Source organism: Engystomops pustulosus, chromosome 2, assembly GCF_040894005.1.
Source record: "Engystomops pustulosus chromosome 2, aEngPut4.maternal, whole genome shotgun sequence".
NCBI lineage: Eukaryota > Metazoa > Chordata > Amphibia > Anura > Leptodactylidae > Engystomops > Engystomops pustulosus.
The window spans coordinates 100,902,960-100,925,666 of NC_092412.1; the positions used below are offsets into that span (position 1 = coordinate 100,902,960).

General features: G+C 40.5%; 1 protein-coding gene across 10 annotated transcripts in view; it reads right to left on the bottom strand.

Moving 5' to 3' along the window:
• The window catches only part of INPP4A (inositol polyphosphate-4-phosphatase type I A), a 76,513-nt gene extending 62,151 nt beyond the window's left edge, over positions 1 to 14,362 (bottom strand). For 3 of the 10 annotated variants that reach the window (XM_072135719.1, XM_072135720.1, XM_072135717.1), the window contains exon 1: positions 14,188 to 14,362. The gene's annotated coding sequence lies outside the window, so the exon portion shown is untranslated. Of the gene's footprint in view, positions 1 to 4,301; positions 4,414 to 14,187 lie in introns of those variants that run through there. The other 7 variants (XM_072135722.1, XM_072135726.1, XM_072135727.1 and 4 more) reach the window with 7 other exon arrangements.
• Positions 14,363 to 22,707: the final 8,345 nt, after the last annotated feature.

Below are 22,707 nucleotides of genomic sequence, written 5' to 3' on the forward strand. Positions count from 1 at the left end.
ATAGGTAGCTCCAGCACATGCCCCCAGTAGATAGGTAGTCACAGAAGAAAAAAGGGAATACTCACCTATCTGCTCTCCCTTCAGAGGCTTCTCATCACTCCTGCGCTCTTCTCTATGACCCAGGTGCCACTGCCATCATTGCTTAGGCAATGGTGCCTGGGTAATAGAGAAGAGTGGATGCTGCTCTACTCTATGACACCTAAGCAACAGTGTGGTGATGGCACCCTGGTCACACAAAGGACGCAGGCAGTGGTAACATCCCTGCATGCATCCAATGATCATCGCTGTGTGTGTCTTAGATGTACACACTGGCAATCACTATTAATCAATGATCTGTCTGAGAGCCAGATGCAGCCATCAAAAGAGCCACATCTGGCTCCCGAGCCATAGGTTCCCTACCCCTGCTCTATATGGTAACAGAAAATCTATTTACAGATGTATGCTTGTGTATGTCCAAATCACCATCACATCAAGGTGCAAACATATACACATAACTATCACTACTGAAACCAGTACTGCAAACACTTTCCACCACACCAATGAACAACACTGCTGTCATGGGGATCCACAACAGTAGAACCAAAAGGCTTTCTGTCTGTATTTTAAATTACTGGATGCAGACATAGGATGAACATTTCACATTTTTACACTCCCAATATGACTAAAAAAAAGCCCACTTATCTTCATGGTGGTTTTTGGAAAATCATCACAATTGAGCCGCTCAGATTAGTGTCCATTGTACATTTACAGCCTACTATGACCACTATGCGACTGCACAGGTTGACCATGTAGTATGTCTGGTCGCACGCATTAATAAATCTTATTTTAGTTGTATTGATCCTTCAAGAATGCATTTATTATTTGCATCAACAATATTCTAATATTCTCCTTTATCGCTACATTGTTACATCAGTCATTATTTCAAGAGATACAAATAAGTAGTACTGCATCTCTGTAGAATAAAGTTAAAAAAAAAAGATCTGTAAGAGATCAATGACTGCTAGACATGACATCATACTCAGGATGATTTTTTATAGATGAATTGCCCATCATCTAGGCAGTTCTGATCTATCTGTTAAGTGGTAAGAGCAATGGTTATACAAGAACACACAACCATCATCAACAGGTTCTTGACGGGTCTTAGGCCCAGACAGAATTCAAGTACAGTATTTTTCGGACTATAAGGCGCACCAGAGTATAAGGCGCACAATCAATAAATGCCTGCTAAAACGTCTAGGTTCATATATAAGGCGCACTGGAGTATAAAGCGCACCTGATTATAAGGATGAATGACCAGCAGGTGGCAGACCTGAGCACAGTTCAAGGCAGCTGTTGTCTGTAAGTACGGTTCATATATATCTTATAGTCCGAAAAATATGGCAATGAGGATTTTTTTTATCCACCAACAGACAAGAGAAGATCTCATAGATAAATTGTTCACCATCATCAAGGCATACATGGCACCTTCATTACACACCCTTGTCTTTGCTGTGATGATTTCCAGGAGATTAACAGAAGGAAATTTGGTGTGTTGATCCACATTAGATGGCTTTATGGGTATTTAAAGCTTTTTCCACCAAAGACAAACATGAATCACAGTGTCCAAGGGAGGGTGGCTCCTTTCGATGTCATAGGTACCTCACATGCGGTGCCAATGGTGTGACATGGCAGCTGGGGGTTCTTTCAAGGATCCCAGGGTTGCCTGTACTATATTTCACTAAGGCCTACCAGAATTAATTATTACACAAAAATTACATTAAAAATGATCAAAAAGTTTTATCAACAGCACAGTTTCACAAATTAAACCTACTGGTCCTTACACAAAAAAAAACTCTCACATAGCTATACTGACAAAAAAAAGAAAAGGAGTTCTTGGAAGCCAACAATCCAAAAAGTTTATTTTTTTCTCCTCAAATAGATTTTTGTAATTAAAAAAAAGAATTAAAATAAAAATGCTGCACAGAAAAAAAAATAATCTGGCAATTTTTATTAGAAAGAACAACATTTTCAAACAGATTTACATCCCTTTTAAATATACTATACAAAAGGAGTTAATAAAAGTTGATCAGTAAGACACCCAAAATGGTAGTATTAAAAACTATATTACCCGCAAAAAACATGATGCATTCAGCTAAAGTGAAATTAAGATAAAAATGTTATAGCTTGTAGAAGGCATTGACAAGAAGAAACACATAAAAACATTGGTCACTAAGGTGCAAAAGAGGTTAAGTAAGGGGTTAATAACATACATTATCTCTTTGAATTTATCACAAAATTCAGACAAAAATATACATGTCATTATAGGTCGCCCTGCTTGTTATTGCAGTGACAGACAGACTGACATCATACTGTGAGCACAACAAATTTGAATTGTAAACAATATCCTATCCACTGCTTATGTAAAGCTGCTAACATCCACCTTCATACAAAGTAAACACCTGTAAACAAATGAGAGAAGCACATGTAGGTAGCCACATGTCTGTAAGCTGTACCATAGAAGAATGGAGAAATTCATACCAAATAACACTTAAAAAAAGAGGCATCAATAATAATACCACTACCTCAGGTGGTTTACAGAGGCTCAGTGGTGACGTTGTGTCAGTAGCACTATTGCCTGGATCAATAGCATGCCATGGTGTCCCTTAGAAATGAGATAGCTGCATGCTGCAGCAAACACCCACCACTGGTACCCGCCATCATCAGGGTGGTGGGGAATGGGGGGATTCTATCAGTTGCCATGACAGTCTCGGGTCTTCGGCAGATGCGAGTTTGTCTGGTTTTTGCAGTATGGTTACAATGGGCCAGTGGCTCATTGTAATGAATACTGTGTAAAAATTCCATGTACTGCAATACGGAGGTATTGCAGTATATGGCAGGAATGATTAGACCATCTTGAATTAATGTACTGTAGAGAGTCTAAAAATAGAATTAAAAAAAAGTTTAAAAAAGATAAAAAAATAAAATAAAAACCCTAAAAATTCAAATCACCCCCCTTTCCCTAGAACTGATATAAATCATGATAAACAGTAAAAAACACAAACTCAGGTATCGCCACATTTCAAAATTTCCAATGTATCAAAATATAAAAACGGTTGTATTGCCGGCGGTTAACCCCATAATGGAAAATAGCGCACAATTGTCCAAAACACTACTTTTACACCAGTTTACATCACAAAATTTTTTTTTATAAAAAGCGATCAAAAGGTCACTCAGTCCTCAAAATGGCATCAATGAAAACATCAGCTCATTTTACAAAAAAGTTGTATACAGCTCCATTCACCATTGTATGAAAAAGTTATTACACATTCGTACACATTTGTTTAATTTTTGAAAATGTATTAAAACACAATGAAACTTATATAAATTTAGTAGCACTGTGGTCGTACTGAACCAAAATATAAAGCAGAGATGTTATTTTGAGGGCACAGTGAAAGCCATAAAAACTGAACCCTCAAGAAAGTGACACAAATGCGTTTTTTGCCAATTTCACCACATTTTTCCGCAGAAAATAAGTCCTCACACAGCTCTGTACATGGAAAAATGGAAAAGTTATAAATGAAAACCCTGTGTATTCCCACAAGGACAAGATTTTTAAATATACTCAGGATAACTAAATAACACACATTCTCCAATTCACTCTTATTAACAAAATTACAGCATATCACAGATATAATTTCAACCTGTTTCTATCAATCCTAGTGTATACAATTACAGTTGCCCTAGTATCCAACCGTAAATCTTCTGAATATGGTCGAGTAGAGCAGATTCTTCTCAGAAATATCTTCTCTAGCCTGCACACTGCAGTGATCTTTAACTCCAGCCCCTTCCCCCTCCATCACAAGACCAGCTCAAACCTGCAACCTGCAGAGTTCACTGTACAAGCTACAGATAAGGTAAAGTCTTTATCCAGGTGACAGAGGCACTCTTTGTGTGTTATAGCTGAGATGTAGCAGAGCTGAAGTGTGTCATTGTGTGTTATATTCATCTCATGGATCTCTCATCTCTGATCTGTCTCATCCCTCTTTCTATGTGTCAGATGCTTGTAGAATGTTCAGAAGCTAAATGAAAGAGTAGCTAAATCCTGCACCCTGATAATCTAAGCACAATTGTCAGCACACAGCATCTCACTGCACTAGAGGGATCATAAAGTATATGTTCATGATTAAGCCATGATTAAGGGTGCCATGTGCGCCTGAAACACGTAGGCTTTCCTCCTCAAATGCTCTTTGGAATATGCTGTATACATTTTATGGACATTAATACGAAATAAATTTCTATAGAGAAAATAATTTTTAACCAACACTGTTGTGGAGATCCTTCCTTTGTCTGTTGGTTGAGTACAGCAAAGTGTCCGTGTGTATCCCCAGCACATGCGGAGTATTGAATCGGTGAGCTGTGTATATGTTTGTTGGAATTTAACACTGACCGATAAGAGCTAAAACAGCAATAAAACATTAAATGTAAATTGTTAAAGAAACGAGTTATCGTATATATACATCACTAGGGGATTAAAATTTAAGAACTTTCTTTCATGGGCAAACCCCTTTAAGAAAAGTAGAAGTATTTGTGCAGAAAAGTGCTAGAGACCTACAAAACCTGTAAAATTCATGGGGCTTATGTAAATACATAAATACGTACACGTAAATTGCTGGCAGTACCATGAATTACGCACAATTAATACATATAGATGCATCGAGGGGGCTGGAAAATATCGTCCATGAAACAGAGAAAATATCTGACTCTGGCTTTATATGAAATGCAATGAATTTATATTTTAGTTATTGTCCTGGAGACAAATGAGTGGCTATAAATAGACATCACAGGGAGTGGAGAGGCTTTGGAGAAGGTCAGACAGCGGGATTGCTCACTTTCCACAAATTCCATTTAAAGCATGGATCTGGCTCTGCATGTGAAGCCTGAGGTGGTTGGTAGGCATCGCTATCAACACAAGCCATGCTAAGCTGAAATCTGATAGAATCGCTCTTCTGATGTGAAAAAGTGGCCTTGCCGACTATGGCAACTTGTTGGGTCGAGTGTCCATGAACTGCTGATACCTCTTTCTGGTACAGATTCTAACAAAAAGAAGACTTGTTACATATAACAACAAGATCAAACTAATGTATCAACTCGTTTAAAAGAAAACACAGCTCTGTTCCCTGTAACAACCAACCAAAGCACAACATGGTTTTTAAAAGGAAAATACAAAAAAAAAAGCTTTGCTGTGACCAGAGTCTATGTGATTCTCTCACAAATCTCTATAAACCTTCCCCTTAGTGTTCCATATACATTATAAGAAAAAAATGAACCAATTACTCGTACATCTCATGAGAGATAACGAAAGTGTGTTCACTATGCTTTTCATTTTCTCTCTCTATTTTTAATTTTTTTTGTGGTGATAACTGCAATGCATACATATCACATTAGATTTTTAGTTTTAACCATTCGTTTGTGGAAACTTATCACATTTGAAAATTTGCAGAGATAACAGGAAAAGCTATAAATGCTTCCGTCTCTGGAAGGCTCTTTTCATACAAAAACTACTTCACATCAAACCAGATGATGGCTTCAATTTGTAAGCAATTAAAAGTTTGATCTTTTTGTCATAAGTTGAAATATAAGTAATCATATATTTGGAAGTTTATCTCTAAGCATCTTATTTTTGAGTTACCTTACAACTATTGTAAGCGAGGGTCATGGGTACATTTTTACAGGTCAGTTATGCTTTCCTTTACATGATGATATCTTTGGAACAGCTTTACATATCATAAGAATTTTTATTGAATGACTTTTTTCTTTAGAGAATTAGCAGACCAATGACTACAAAACATGCAAAGAAATTGTAATAAGTTGTAGAACTGAATAAACCTTTACCAATAAATGTTAAAATTATGTACAGTATCAATCCGTCACCTATCCACAAGTTCAGCTACATATACTTGCAGAGAGTGCATGTGCTTTTTTCAAACTGTAAGCCTCGTCTCCATGTAACTCCTTTTCCATTTTACCTTCAGCTAAAAGGTTGGAGGGGGCACACTTCAAATCTTCTACAACAGCTAGAAACACAGGAGAATCTCCCCTTTGAGATCACAGCAGGATTGTGTTTTTTAACCACTTAATGACCAGGTCCTTTTTTCATTTTTCACTCCCCACCTTCAAAAATCCATGACTTTTTTATTTTTCCATGTAAAGAGCTGTGTGAGGGCTTGTTGTCTGCGTAACAAATTGTAGCCTATAGTGACAGTATTTAGTAATTAATGCCGTATTTAGTAATCAATGCGTCCCAAATGACATTTGTCCTTTATTCTTTGGGTCGCAGGGATACCAAATGTATACAGGTATCTTCTTCATTTTGCCATCTTCTGGCACTAATAACTTTTATATACTTCAGTGTACATGGGGTGTCATTTCCCCTGACTTTTGATTATGTTTTCAATGCTAACATTTTTAGTATTGTACGACATTTGATCACTTTTTATTGAATTTTTTTATATTTAGCAAAATGGCAAAAAAGTGGCATTTTCGACTTAGGCCGCTATTTTCTGTTATGGGTTAAACGGCAGAATTAACAGTTATTATAGTTTGTTAAATCGGACATTTTGGGAATCGGCGATACCCAACATGTTTATGATTTGTTTATTTATATTTATATCAGTTCTAGGGATCTTACATTTTTACTTTGTTTTTACTATTTTTAAGACCCCTTATGGTACTTTAACCCTAGGTTGTCTGATTGATCAACCTAGATCAAGTATAGAAGTATATGGGGAATTTCCACATCATCTATTACAATGGGCAAATCGCACATTGTAATGAATGTGTTAAAACAAGACAGCCTCGGGTCTCTGTATGACCCGTGGCTGTCATAGTAACAGATCGCCGCTCCCCGATGACGTCATGTAAGCTTTGTCGGCGGCAATCAAAGGGTTGACAACCGCTACTGGTGCTAGTACTGATGGCGGGGGTGAAATATGTCCTCTCCAAACATCCGCAGCTGGCACGTGACGTAGTAATAAGTCACATGGCGTTAAGGTGTGAAAGAACCAAAGATTTCACCTGTTCCAATGTCTGGAATGGAGAGCTGCATATAAAATTCACATTTTTTACTGCAACTTTAGCAGTTGATATTGGATTTTGAGGTATAGGTTCCATAGTTCAGAAAACATTTGAAATATTTCATTGACAAGTTCTTACACATGCTATCTCCACAGAGTATGTGCAATTAGGATATACCCTATATGGCCATTGAGAAGGAGTTAATAGAGTATAAAAGAAATAGCTAACTCATGAAGTGGGAAAGATTCCTCCTAGCTGGCAACAGATCTCTGGATAAACACACTACATTATTACCAATATCCCTGTATGTTGTGGTTTTTTAAGTGCAAATTGGTTATGCCCATAAATGCAGAAACAAATGCAGAGACCCAGCCTAAGCCTCTTGATGTATCTGTCGGTGTCGAAGGGGCAGGGCTTCCCCTTCATACGGTGGTGAACAATGAGAAGTCTCCTATGTTCTGACAATTCCCAGACAATAGAAACTTCCTCCATTAAACCACATCATCCATCAGATATACTGATGGTAGACTCCCATACCTTACCTATTTGTTGTGTTCTCTTGTTTCCTAAGACATTTTAACTACATCCTAGAACAGCGGCATTGTGGAAAGAGACATATATTTATTCACGCCCCTTGTATAAAAACATTTTAGGTGTCCATCAATAGTCATATATATTGATTATTTATATTTGCTGTATATTATGCATACTATTTTTGTCTACAAATGTATATAGGGAAACTGCAAATGGAAAAGCCTTTAATTGAAAAGACAAGTGACAATGCTCATCTTGTAGAAGTAGAGAAAACCTACACTTCTGCACTGTAATCGCATGATCACAGGTCACAAGCAGTCAGTGAACGAGGAAGTCAGGGTGTGAAAAAAAGTAGCCCGGATATTTTAAGCTGCATCAAGTACACTCACCACCACACAAAGAAATAACACTGGGGTATGGGGATCAAGAAACCAATAATAACCTAAATAAAGCAGGAACTTCAAAAGATCTAGTTTCACAGTTCATCTTACTACTGTAAAAGCAAGCGGTAAGTGGACACTTGTCTCTGAGCCAGACACTAAAAGGGGCTGTCCACAAGTCTAAACTGACCTTATTTTGCCCCAGATAACCCAGCTTTACAGCACCTGCTACGGTGAATGACATTCTATAGTCAATGGCACAATGCCTCCACTATAGAAACCCTCATGGCAGTGACCAAGGAACATCACAATACTGCCAGGTCCAAAGACCAAAGAATACAAGTGAGTGGCAATGCTGGATCAACTGCAGAAAATTAAAGGGGTTGTCTACTTTCAGCAAACAATTGATAGTGTTTGTGTAATGATAACACACCGATTAATCTATATGAGAAAGAGCCATGCACAAGTGTCTGTCTGTAGCTTGTAGCTCTTCTCTCACTGCTGCCGTTTGCCGTCAGTGTGAGCTCGTCCTGGAATGCGGGGGGGGGGGGGCTGATAGAGACAGGTTGGAATTATATATGTGAAATGCTGTATTTTAGTTAATCACAGTGAATTAGAGAATGTGTTATTTTGTTATCCTGAGTAAATTTAAGAGTCTTATCTTCGTGGGAATATCCCTTTAATGAGTTATAGTACCGTAATTGGTTGCATTACCGTATATTGCCTACAGCACTCCTTATGATGCCAGCCAGGACACAGCTCTGGATCACAGAACTATGTAACAGAAAAGAAGACATCAGCAGACTTGTTCTTTTTAATTATTTACTGTCCCTTATAATTATTACCTTATATTGATATAGTATATGTTTTACACTAATATCCGGAGAAAAATATCACTTGGAAACCACAAGTGAAATCAAACGTGGGTGGAAAAGGAACTAGAATTACGCAGCAGCAAAAGGAACTTTTACACTTATTACTTCAGTAATTGCTCTGTAGTGCAATTCTAACATTACATTTCCCAAGAAAGGAATATGTTGTAAAAGATCCTGGAGCAGAAAATAAGAATTCTTAAATGACAAACTGTTGCATTTCCCTTCATTGTGATGTTCAATTCGAGAGATATGACCCACTGCAGGTATGTGGCAGAAAAGTAGCATCCACAAATGTTGTGGTTTTTTTTTAGCTTCATTAAAGAGAACCCGTCATGCAAAATAACCCCCCTAAACTAAATATATTTTCATAAACTGCCATTAGAGAGCATTGCCTCTATCCCTTCATTGTCCCTCTACATGCATGTAAACCTAAGCAATGAGGTCCTAAAGCTGTATGCAAATGACCTGTGAGATGTGGAATGAAGCATTAGCATATTCAAGCTGTCCACTCTATTCATGAGTGGGAGGCACAGCCACACCCCCAGTGCATGACTGACAGCCTGTATAATGATGTGAGGCTGTATAATGATGTGCTTCCTGGTGCTGGTGGCCACGCCCCCTGCAGCCTGTGTGTGCATGTGTGTGTGTTTAGGAGAGATACAGCAGCTCCAGGATGCAGCCATGTTACAGCAGAACATGTCAGATTCATGTGTAGATGATGTCTGTGTCTCTCACCTGTATATTAGGAGGATGCAGCATGTCAGCAGATGCAGCACACACACTAGCCATGCTTTACTATACATTACACACAGACATGAGCAGGGGGAGGAGAGGGGAGGGGGAACAGGGGTGACATCACTGCCTCTGACCATGTGACCAGCCTCATTTACATGATAAAGAATAGATGATTTTACAATGATTAATGTATGAATTCACTAGATAAAGGCTGGGATGGATCCTTGTGAGCTGCTCCAACAGGTAGAGGTGACAGGACAAGTGACACAGACCTGATGACAGGTGTCCTTTAAGGTACAAAAACATCTAAACAAATCAGCTAAGTGTGAATTTACCCCGAGAAATGCAGGCTCTTATTTTCACAATCTGCACACATTGCTGCAGAATTTACCAAACAGCAGGATGGATAATCAGCCAACAGCTGCTGGTTCTTATTGTGGAAGCATCATGGCAATGACTACAAAATGCCACTGCTCAGCAAAAAATACAGCATTTAAATTTATTTTCTGCAAATCCAGGTACAAATGCAAAATCTGATTCTTGGCAGCTTACCTATTGGTTGGCTCTAGTCATTTAAGAGCTTATGAAAAGAATGAGCTCAATCTAAAGGCCCTGGCATGTGTCTGTAAGGTGTCAATGCCAATTGGTGGCAGGCCCACTTGACTAATAGTAGTTTTAATATCTGAATTACAGTGTGAATAATGAAAAAAAAAATTTAAAGGAAATCTACCATCACAATAAAGCATGATAAACCAGGGACACTTACTTCCCTTTGCCCACTGTGTGCCGAAACTTCCTCTGCTGCAGTGAGATTACATCAAGCAGAGAGGGGTGGTGAGACAGTGTAACAGCCTGTGAATTTGTAATAAGCCCAAAAACTGTTCAGCATCATTATCATATTTTAATAGTTAATTTTGGAAGGAATGAACCCTTGGATAACAAATAGAAGAAGATTACCACAGTCACAGTGCCTGAGTAACTGTCCCTGGTTTATCATGCTTGATTCTAAAGATTTCCTTTAACCCCTTCCCGACATTTGACGTACTGTTACTGCATGGCTGGAGGTGCGTTCCCGCAATATGCAGTAATAGTACGTCAAACTTCTGGCCCCGGCTCCTAAATGGAGCCGGGGCCAGAAGCTGTGGGTGTCGGCTATATATTATAGCCGACACCCTCCTCTAACACCCGCGATCGGAGATCAGCTCACCCTGAGCTGATGCAAGGTATTTGTGGGTTATAAGTGGCATTTTAAAGTGGTAGGTTTCCTTTAATGAGTAAGTGGTTTATCATGGTTCATTTCGATGGTAGATTATCTATAACGGATACAAACCCATGGCTAGTTGCTAGGGTAGTCAATTTGGTGTATTGGCTTCCACCAATCTGACATTATGCCCGGAGGTGGCAAAACTGAACCCAACTATCGGGTCCGCTTATCTCTAATAAATACAATGATGTCTTGTCAATGATCCTTTATACTGGTAAATGAGGACTGAGGAGAAAGCAAAGCTGTGCATCCTTCATTTATCACTACCATGTAAGGCTATTCAGGGCACATTGACAACAGGGTTATTTAATCCATTCCATGCAAATCTCCAAGCAAATCAGCTGCCACATTCATTCCGCAAATAAATAAAAAATTCTAACTTCACAGTGAGCATTGATACACTGACAACAGCTCCTGAAATGTAGTGCTAATTCTAAAAGTGTCAGCCCTCTCATCTATAAGCAATGAAAAGGATGTAAAATATGTGGCCTAATTATTGTATGTATCTGCCAGCACTGAACAAGCAGGGATTGCTGAGAGATGTTAACCCTGCAGCCTGCAAAGGGATTCCTTGTTAAGGAGTGATGGTCAGGTTAATGTTAGGCATATGTTAGTTATGTTTTGTGACCTCTGAATAGCCATGTGCCATAAGCATCCCTTACTGCCTTCTTTCTACTACCCCTCACAGGATGTCAATAAGCAGAGAGTGGTCAGTACAATTGATAGAATTGACCCAACCGTAATGGGAAAAGGCCATTAAGAATAGTAACAAGTGAAATGGCTTCTAGGTCACAGGTTAGAGGGGATACAATACCCTCCCTTCATTCATCTCTATAGGAGAGCTGCTTCTTCCCAGCAGATCCAAAAAGATGTATGAAGTGGAAGCCCATGGTTATACAAGCACCGCTCCATTCATATGGTAGGGAGTAGGGAGTATATGGAACTTTCTCTATTTACTACCATGGACATTACAGTACATTTGCATCCTCTGCTTTGGAAATACTAAATATGCAATATGTACACTCATAATACATTTATTAAAAGGAATCCTACCATAACAAATCTGTCTACTAAGGTAGATATCATGGTAGATGGCTAGTAATGTGCCAAGTCCTAATCTATTTTACCTTATACAAAAAAATTTCTAAAATAAATTACACTTTGTCTAGCTAATATGCTAATGTTCAGCAGAGGCTACTGGGGAGTGTAGTAGCCTCTCCATGCCCTAGTAGCCTCTGCAATCTCACCTACCTGCTCATCCTCGGCACGCACCTCACACTTCTGTAGCGGTCCAGCTCCTTCGAAACTCGGCGCATGCGCTGTAGCTCCAGCGTCAGAGCTGTGCATGCACTCTGAAGCCAGAGCTACTGCACATGCGCAGTGCTCCAAAAGGAGCCGGACCACTAAAAATAAAGTTTAGTTTAGAAAATATAAAGGACAAGGTAAAAATAGATTAGGGTTTAGCAGAATTCTAGCCACTTACCATCACACCAACGTTAATAGTAAGATTTCCGATGGTAGGTTTTCTTTTAAGGATAACTTCCAGGATGAAGATTGTAAACCTAGCACACTGACATACTGGTGTGTGCGCCCTCTGGCAGGATATGACCTTCTTTAAGCTTCTTATGCTGTTGTTTTTAAGAAAAAAAGGCTTAAAAAATTAAGCAAATAAGCCTGAGGGGCTCCAGGTTCCATTTACACCTGGAGCCCCTTGGGTTCATTATCATCATTTTAAAAGTCTGTTGTTTTTTTTTTTTTTTTTTAAACCAGGGCATAAGAAACTAAAAGAAAAGCGTATCCTGCCAGAGGGGACACACACCGCTATGTCAGTGTGCTAGGTTTACAATCTTTCATCCTGATGGTAGAAGTCCTTTAATGCTAGTACCATAAACTGGCTGCATACATTACATTTATAGAGAGCATAATACAGACCAAAACCATATTTAGTTACACATTTACACACACAATACTCTATGATAAATCACTGTTGGCCTCCTTATGTGCATAATACATTTACCAAGGCACCACATTGTTACAACTCCTTTCATGAATCATATGCATATATGTATCACACGTATACTGAGCAGTATGAAATAGGTTATCTGTTCCTACACATACTGGGCAGTATCACACACCAGCTGACAGCTCCTTACATACATCATACATATAATGGGAAGTATTACACACTAGCTGTCAGCTCCTTATACACATCATACACATACTGGGCAGTATCACACACCAGCTGACAGCTCCTTACATACATCATACATATAATGGGAAGTATTACACACTAGCTGTCAGCTCCTTATACACATCATACATATACTGGGCAGTATCACACACTGGCTGTCAGCTCCTTATACACATCATACATATACTGGGCAGTATCACACACTAGCTGTCAGCTCCTTATACACATCATACATATACTGGGAATTATCACACACTGGCTGCGGGCTCCTTATACACATCATACATATACTGGGCAGTATCACACACTGGCTGTCAGCTCCTTATACACATCATACATATACTGGGCAGTATCACACACTGGCTGTCAGCTCCTTATACACATCACACATATACTGGGCAGTATCACACACTGGCTGTCAGCTCCTTATACACATCACACATATACTGGGCAGTATCACACACTGGCTGTCAGGTCCTTATACAGATCATACATATACTGGGCAGTATCACACACTGGCTGTCAGGTCCTTATACAGATCATACATATACTGGGCAGTATCACACACTGGCTGTCAGCTCCTTATACACATCATACATATACTGGGAAGTATCACACACTGGCTGTCAGCTCCTTATACACATCACACATATACTGGGCAGTATCACACACTGGCTGTCAGGTCCTTATACAGATCATACATATACTGGGCAGTATCACACACTGGCTGTCAGCTCCTTATACACATCACACATATACTGGGCAGTATCACACACTGGCTGTCAGGTCCTTATACAGATCATACATATACTGGGCAGTATCACACACTGGCTGTCAGCTCCTTATACACATCATACATATACTGGGCAGTATCACACATTGGCTGACAGCTCCTTATACACATCATACATGGATGATACACATATAGGGCAGTTCACTATGTAGTCTTTGCTTCTGACAGCTATATACATACAAGGGTGCAGAATGAATGGAGAGGACGCTGCTGTGTACGGGCAGGGCCCATCACTCCCGGCTGCCGGCTGGATCAGGGTCTGGACGGTGTCTCCAATAAGACAGCCCAGTAATGTGCAGGCCACCGTCCCCAGTGTGCACCAACATGGTAGAGACAAGAAGTGACAGCCGTGCAGTACATACCTAGATGCGGTACCGCAGGTGGACGGCTGCAGCTGTGGTCTCCCGTTGCAGGGGAGCTCAGTCAGTCTTGCAGCAGGGAAGAAGCAGCCACTCCTTGCAGGCTGATGATGCGTTCTTCTCAGCAGCATTACAGCCACAGCAAAGACTTCAGCTCCGCCCCTAACGTCAGTGGCCCCGCCCCCGGAGCAGAGCTGCTGCCGCCTGGGGACTGTGCGTGTGTTGTGTATTGAGGTCAGCGCTCAGAGGCTGCTGTGTAGTCATTTACCTCTGTGCACCGGTAGGTCATACAGGGGGGCCTACTCCGGACATACGTGACTGAGTGATTTGGATGACTTGCTTCACTGTCTTATAATCAAACATGGTCTGGCCCAAGTGGACAGAAAATCTCAACCATCTTGTGCATATCTCCCAACTTTCCTAGCAGAGAAAGAGCGTCAAAAGATTTGAAGCAAAAAAAGATGTTTTGACCTATGCCACTTCTTTTGCTCCGCCCCTTACTCCTAACATTTTAATTTCCCCTATGGCTGTGTTCACACGTTGTGTTTTGTCATGTGTTTTAAACAAATTCCAAAGGCTGCGTTTTCTAAAGTGCAATGTTACCTAAGCATGGGATCACAGTTGGAGCCTTTGCAATGCGTTTAAAATGCATAAAAAGACGCAATGTGTGAATGGGCCTCATTGCTCTCAAGCCAGGGGTGAACCAAGCCTTTCCGCTGCCTGAGGCGAGCCATAGAGTGACGCCCCCCCAATTTATGTAATATATCAGATACAGCGTACAAAATAGATACAAAATGCTGACATGTAGTAAAAAATGCATACAGCATACCGCCATGTAGTAAAAAAATGCATAAAGTGTGCCACCATGTAGTATAAAATGCATACAACGTGCCGCCGTGTAGTATAAAATGCACACAGCGTAACGCCATGTAGTATAAAATGCATACAGTGTGCTGCCTTGTAGTATACAATGCATTCACCGTACCGCCATGTAGTATACAATGCATACAGACTACTGCCATGTAGTATACAATGCATACAGCGTGCCGCCATGTAGTATGCAATGCATACAGAGTACCGCCATGTAGTATACAATGCATACAGCGTGCCGCCATGTAGTATGCAATGCATACAGAGTACCGTCATGTAGTATGCAATGCATACAGAGTGCCGCCATGTAGTATACAATGCATACAACGTACCGCCATGTAGTATACAATGAATACAGCGTACCGCCATGTAGTATACAATGAATACAGCGTACCACTATGTAGTATAAAATGCATACAGCGTACCGCCATGTAGTATACAATGCATACAGATTACCGCCATGTAGTATAAAATGCATACAGCATGCCACCATGTAGTATAAAGCTAAAATGTGCAATAATTTCAGGGCTTCTACGCCACTGACATGGCGCAGAAGCCCTGATAAATATAACCAATACTGCATATACATACACATACAGTACATACAACATCTACACACATACCGAGTATATGGCGGAGGGCGTATTGGTGGAGGGTTAGCCGGAGCGGAGTGGGGGAACTACTTTGGGCTGGGGGAGACGCATATGCCGGCCGGCAAGCAGGTAGATGCTCCGGTCGGCAGGGGGGTAAATTTTCCAGCTGGCGACTGGGTAGATGTGCGGGCAGGAGGATGCTCCGGCTGGCGGGAGGGTAGATGTGCTGGCCGGCAGCACATGCAGTGCACATGGGCTGAGACGGGCAGGTGCATCTGCTGGGCGCGCGGATGTGCCGGCGGTAATGGGGATGTGCCGACCAGCGGGCGGGGTGATGTGCCGGGCAGCGGGAAGGAGGATGTGCAGCCGGGCACAACGCCCGCCCCATCGTGACAACTTGTCAACAACTTGGGCAACACCAAAGAGCTTTCTAAGGATGTCAGGGACATCATAGACCTGCATAAGGCTGTAATGGGCTCCAAAACCAGAAGTAAGACGCTGGGTGAGAAGGGGACAACTGTAGGTGCAATAGTAAGAAAATGGAAGAAATACAAAATGATTGTCAATTAACATCAATATGGAGCACCATGCAAAATCTCACCTCTCTGGGTATCCTAGATGATTAGGAAGGTGAGAGATCAGTCTAAGGATGCAGTGATATGTTTATAATAATAATTCCTTTATTTATATAGCGCACACAGTGCACATGGTCCCTGTCCCCAATGGGGCTCACAATCTAATCAATTTATAAACACAATGCTAGCGCCAGGGGACATAGGCGAACCCAGTTGTATATTTGTTTCTGTGAAAAAGCATGCAATTGGTAACCAACAAATGGTGTCTTGCATTAATGCAAGAAACTGGGTGCTGGTTACCGATTGCATGCGTTTAATGCAAGACACTGCATGCTGTTTTACAATGGCATGCATTTCCATGGAAATGCATATGTAATCAGGCCAAAGCATTCTCCTGGGCGCTAACGGCAGGTAAGACCTTATCATAAAAACTACACAGGGAAACTTGAAATCAAAGCAGCTGGGACCACAGTCACCAAGAAAACTATTGGTAACACATTACTTCTTAATGGTTGAAACTCATGCAGTGCCTGCAAGGTCCCCTGCCCAAGGCGGCACATGTGCAGGACCATCTGAAGTCTGCCAATAAACACCTGGATGATTCTGTGAGTGACCAGGAGGGTTCTGTGGTCAGATGAGACAAAAATGTTGCTCTTTTTCATTAACTCAAATGCACAGAAATTGACCCAAAGGGCGCCGTCCTCAGGCACGGCGGTAGAAACATTGGGGGGAATTTAACAATGAATGATGATGAATTCTGCTGCAGTATAAGTTCAGTTACAATTTTAGACATAGTTTTAGTTGGTCTAAACTGTACAACAGAATTTTTGGCACACAGATGAATTTCTGCCCCTTTTCTGCAAGGTCACGCCCCTATTCCCGAGTTGGAAAAGTGTCAAAAAAGGTCTAAATGCTTTAATAAATGTGGCACAAGGCATTTGAAACTGTTTTTTTGCACACATTTGTTGGTAAATCCCTCTTTATTAGGTATTGGGGTGTTTCTTAGCAAAGAGAACAGGACTACTTCACCAATCAGAGAATGGACTGTAAAAATCCTGCCTGACAACCTCCTTCCAGCAAGACAATGACCTAAATCATACTCCCAAAGCAACAAAGGAGTGTTTTGTCACCAAGTATAAAAGGGGTTTCCTCCTGAAAGAAAATTCTTAAATTGCAATCCCCTAGTGATGTTTACACAATAAAGATCATTTTTAACCCCTTACTTTACAATTTTAGTCAGTTTTATTGATGTTTTAGCTCCTATCACTAAGTGATGGTCAGTGTAAAATACCAGAGTGTGGGCAGGAACTCTCTAAGCAAATACTTCATGATTCCTCTGTGCTGTATACTGACAATGTGCTTAGATTATCAGGGTACAGGTTTATTTGCACTTTCAGAAGGAAGGTTTGGTCCAAAAGATGGACGGCAATCATCAAGTTCCGGGAGCGACCGTGGCACGAATCAGAGTGGCCGCTATCCTTTTTTCCGGAAAGGCAGGAACAAAGAACCACGGCTGAAGAGTCTACTCAAACGGAGACTTCACGCTTTGCAGATCCAACTACTACAAAAGTGTCTTTCTTATAGCCCTACTAATTACTTTGATTCTTTCCAAATGGAATTAGACTTACAAAGGTGATATAGAAATGTAAGATTGACAAATTGGGTTTAAAGAATAAGAGTTATTTCAACCCCTGAAAAGATCTCACCCTGTTGAAACTTTTGTTGACCTGATCACTCATGATGTTGGTAAGATGGTTAACCGGATAAAACATGGCTAATTTACTGTGTCGAACAATCTTACTAAAAGTGAACATATTGCATTAATGTCCCTACTGACACATGGCGATATAATCCTTAAACCAGCAAACAAGGGCGGCGCTATAATTGCCATGGACAATATAGCATAGAAAAGAGATTGGTTTCACCAACTCTAAGATGAAGAGACTTATATACGACTGCAAAATAATCCTGTGGTCAGGATAAGAGACAAAATTTTGACCTTAGTTGAAAACTATGAGAAAAGAGGTGTTATTGACAATAAGCTGGCCAAATATGTGGTCAATTATAATACGTTTACTCCTTGATGAATCCTCCAGGAATTGTGGCCTCCACTAATTCCATCCTCAATCCCCCTGCAAGTGTGTTAGAGAAAATACTAACCCCACTTAAGAAGACAAGAACGTTCCTCTGAGACACTATGGGGGAGATTTATCATAAGTCTCTTAGAGCATAACTGTTCTCAGCTTTCACTTTTTTATAAAATTAACACTTGCAAGCAAGGAATATATCCATTAGTCCAGCACGACACAAAATGGGCTTAAAAATTCCTCCATTTATTTTCCATATAAAGTAGCACACAGACCGACGCGTTTCAGCACATCGTGTCTTTATCAAGGTCGGAATAGAATACAAGCAAACACAGGTTTTAAAGTATCTGAGTACAAAGCTCCGCCTCCACCTTCCTTCAGCTGGAAGCTTGATCATGTGATCAGTGGTGGTTGCACTATATAAATCACATATATTCTATTGTGAGCATAATAAAAACTAATAGCAACATGGAAAATAGGATGGAATCATACAGCATAATAAAAAATAATTAGGACCCAAACATATATACGTGTGTAAAGAACTATTTTTATCATCAAGGCATGAAAACCCCAGCAAGGACCGGCACAGGTATATATGGACGCTAAAGGAGATGGGCATCTCACACACCAAACCATATATATAAAACAAATATAGAGTAACATTACTAGTGTATCATACATGGGGAAGAAGACAATAATGTGAAAAGAAATGGTCATCAATGAATACTGGAAACCCCTACATTATATATATACACTCACCGGCCACTATTAGGTACAGCATGCTAGTAACAGGTTGGACCCCCTTTTGCCTTCAGAAATGCCTCAATTCTTCGTGGCATAGATTCAACAAGGTGCTGGAAGCATTCCTCAGAGATTTTAGTCCATATTGACATGATGGCATCAAACAGTTGCCGCAGATTTGTCGGCTGCACATCCATGATGCGAATCTCCCGTTCCACCACATCCCAAAGATGCTCTATTGGATTGAGATCTGGTGACTGTGGAGGCCATTTGAGTACAGTGAACTCATTGTCATGTTCAAGAAACCAGTCTGAGATGATTCCAGCTTTATGACATGGCGCATTATCCTGCTGAAAGTAACCATCAGATGTTGGGTACATTGTGGTCATAAAGGGATGGACATGGTCAGTAACAGTACTCAGGTAGGCTGTGGCGTTGCAATGATGCTCAATTGGTACCAAGGGGCCCAAAGAGTGCCAAGAAAATATTCCCCACACCATGACACCACCACCACCAGCCTGAACCGTTGATACAAGGCAGGATGGATCCATGCTTTCATGTTGTTGACGCCAAATTCTGACCCTACCATCCGAATGTCGCAGCAGAAATCGAGACTCATCAGACCAGGCAATGTTTTTCCAATTTTCTACTGTCCAATTTCGATGAGCTTGTGCAAATTGTAGCCTCAGTTTCCTGTTCTTAGCTGAAAGGAGTGGCACCCGGTGTGGTCTTCTGCTGCTGTAGCCCATCTGCCTCAAAGTTCGATGTACTGTGCATTCAGAAATGCTCTTCTGCCTACCTTGGTTGTAACGGGTGGCGATTTGAGTCACTTTTGCCTTTCTATCAGCTCGAACCAGTCTGCCCATTCTCCTCTGACCTCTGGCATCAACAAGGCATTTCCACCCACAGAACTGCCGCTCACTGGATGTTTTTTCTTTTTCGGACCATTCTCTGTAAAGTAAATGTAAAATGTACAATATAAGGGACCCAAACATGTAATGAACGACAATGTAAAGTAATAATGAGGTAGAGCCCTTATATAGCTAGCAGGTATACTGTAATAATAACAGAGGTCACAGACGCCAAATGATAAACATGGATAAACACATACAAATAGTGCAAAATGAGTGGAAGCTAGTGTGACCAAGAGGAGGACATGATATTACCTGGCGTGCACCCCGACGCGCGTTTCAATCGCAATTGAATTCAATTCAATTTCGGTCTTTGTCAAGGGAAAAGACAAAGACCTGCTGCGATTGAAACGTGCGTCGGGGTGCACGCCAGGTAATATCATGTCCTCCTCTTGGTCACACTAGCTTCCACTCATTTTGCACTATTTGTATGTGTTTATCCATGTTTATCATTTGGCGTCTGTGACCTCTGTTATTATTACAGTATACCTGCTAGCTATATAAGGGCTCTACCTCATTATTACTTTACACCCATTGTCGTTCATTACTGTTCATTACATGTTTGGGTCCCTTATATTGTGCATTTTACATTTGTTTATGTATTTTAGGACATATTACCTGGCGTGCTTTTTTGTATCTTTTCTGAGATGCTTCTCAGTCTATTTTATGCATTCCCATTGTTGTTTACTAAATAAAGATTTTCCCTTTTATGTTGTTGCATTGAAGCCTTGTCCTTTCCTCTTGTTTTTATTTATTTGGTATTTTGTAGTTTATCAGTAAGAGGCCTTCCTTTGGCTACATTGGTCGATATCACTGTCACTAGATTCTACAACTGTTACACTGTGCTTCTTTTGTTATTTTTTTGTATGTCATTCTCTGTAAACCCTAGAGATGGTTCTGCGTGAAAATCCCAGTAGATCAGCAGTTTCTGAAATACTCAGACCAGCCCTTCTGGCACCAACAACCATTCCACGTTCAAAGGCACTCAAATCACCTTTCTTCCCCATACTGATGCTCGGTTTGAACTGCAGGAGATTGTCTTGACCATGTCTACATGCCTAAATGCACTGAGTTGCCGCCATGTGATTGGCTGATTAGAAATTAAATGTTAACAAGCAGTTGGACAGGTGTACCTAATAAAGTGGCCGGTGAGTGTGTATATATATATATATATATATACCTTCAATGCGATACACGTATGCACACATATGGAGAAGATGATATGACTCATATAGAACAAAGTTAAATGTAGGCTCCTATACACCTAGTCCTCCTGCAGGGCAAAGTCATGTATGGACTAATACACAATTAGAATCCTAATAACATAGAATGATATCTGGTCATGCATTAAGACCTTTCGGTGATCTTGTGTCCAAGGTAAAAATCCAGAAAGATTCCCTGTTACGGAGCTTTCTGTGGTGATCACTACCCCTAACTGGTCGGCTAAACTTTTCCACAGCCTGACATGAAAAACCGGAACAGTTTTTGTTGTGAACATCCCCAAAGTAGTGTGAAACTGCAGACACATTAAATGCATTATTAGTGACGTCCGACATGTGCCTGCGTAATCAAGCCTTGAAGGGACCCGCTGTGCACCCCACATATTGTATTCTGCATGATGTGCAGGAGATAACATACACTACTTACGCAATTGCAATTGTTATAGGACCCAGGGCCGGCTCCAGGTTTCAGTGGAATATAGAATATATGTGTTTTATATAGTGTTTGTAAATTGTATACAATATCTCAGTGCAACCACCACTGATCACATGATCAAGCTTCCAGCTGAAGGAAGGTGGAACTTTGTATTCAGATACTTTAAAACCTGTGTTTGCTTGTATTCTTTCAGATCTTGACATGTGTCGAAACGCGTTGGTCTGTGACGCTTAGCTGTGCATTTCTATGTGTGCTACTTTATATGGAGAATAAACGTAAGCATTTTTAAGCCTATTTTGTGTTGTGCTGGACTAATGGATATATTCCTTGCAATTGTTCACTTTGTGTCAAGCTCCGGACCTGTCCGTATGCACCACTAGATGCTGTGGAGGATCCTGCTTGGGTGAAAGCTGGGCGTGGAGGCACATGTTGCCTTTATGAACGTTTTCTTTTATCTTTCTAAATTTAAAGCTGAGCTCCGATTGGTTTCCACGGGCAACTTAAACAGTTTTACCTTAGAAACTTCATGATAAATCTCCCCCTATGTCCATTTTACAGGCAATTAGGACATAGAATGATGTTCAAGAGACTGATTTTTTAGTAACCATAGATGTTGTAAGCCTCTATACCTCTATAGAGCAGAGATAGAAATGAACTGCACTCAATACGTCACTCCGCAGGAGGGGCCATTCCAGTCGGATGTGACGTCAGTGTGAAAGGTTACAATGTATGCTTTATATTGTTAATTTGTATATGTATCAGCAATAGTTGGGAAAGGCGTGTGGACAAGCCGAAATGCTTCCTATTTGCTGGATTTGCTCCATGAATTAAAGTAAGGTGACAAGATTTACGTTGCCGGGATCTTCATTTCATACTAGTTGGAATTATATCTGTGAAATGCTGTATTTTTGTTAATAACATTGAATTAAAGAATGTGTTATTTTGTTATCCTGAGTTTTTTTGCAGCCAGATCTTGTTGCAGTGCTGCTTATTTTGGCATCTAACCTATTTAATAGCAAACAGTAAAGCAAGTATGTGCGCTTTTTATGAGTGTGCATCAATCCGAAGTGTCCAAAGTGGGATTTAGGAT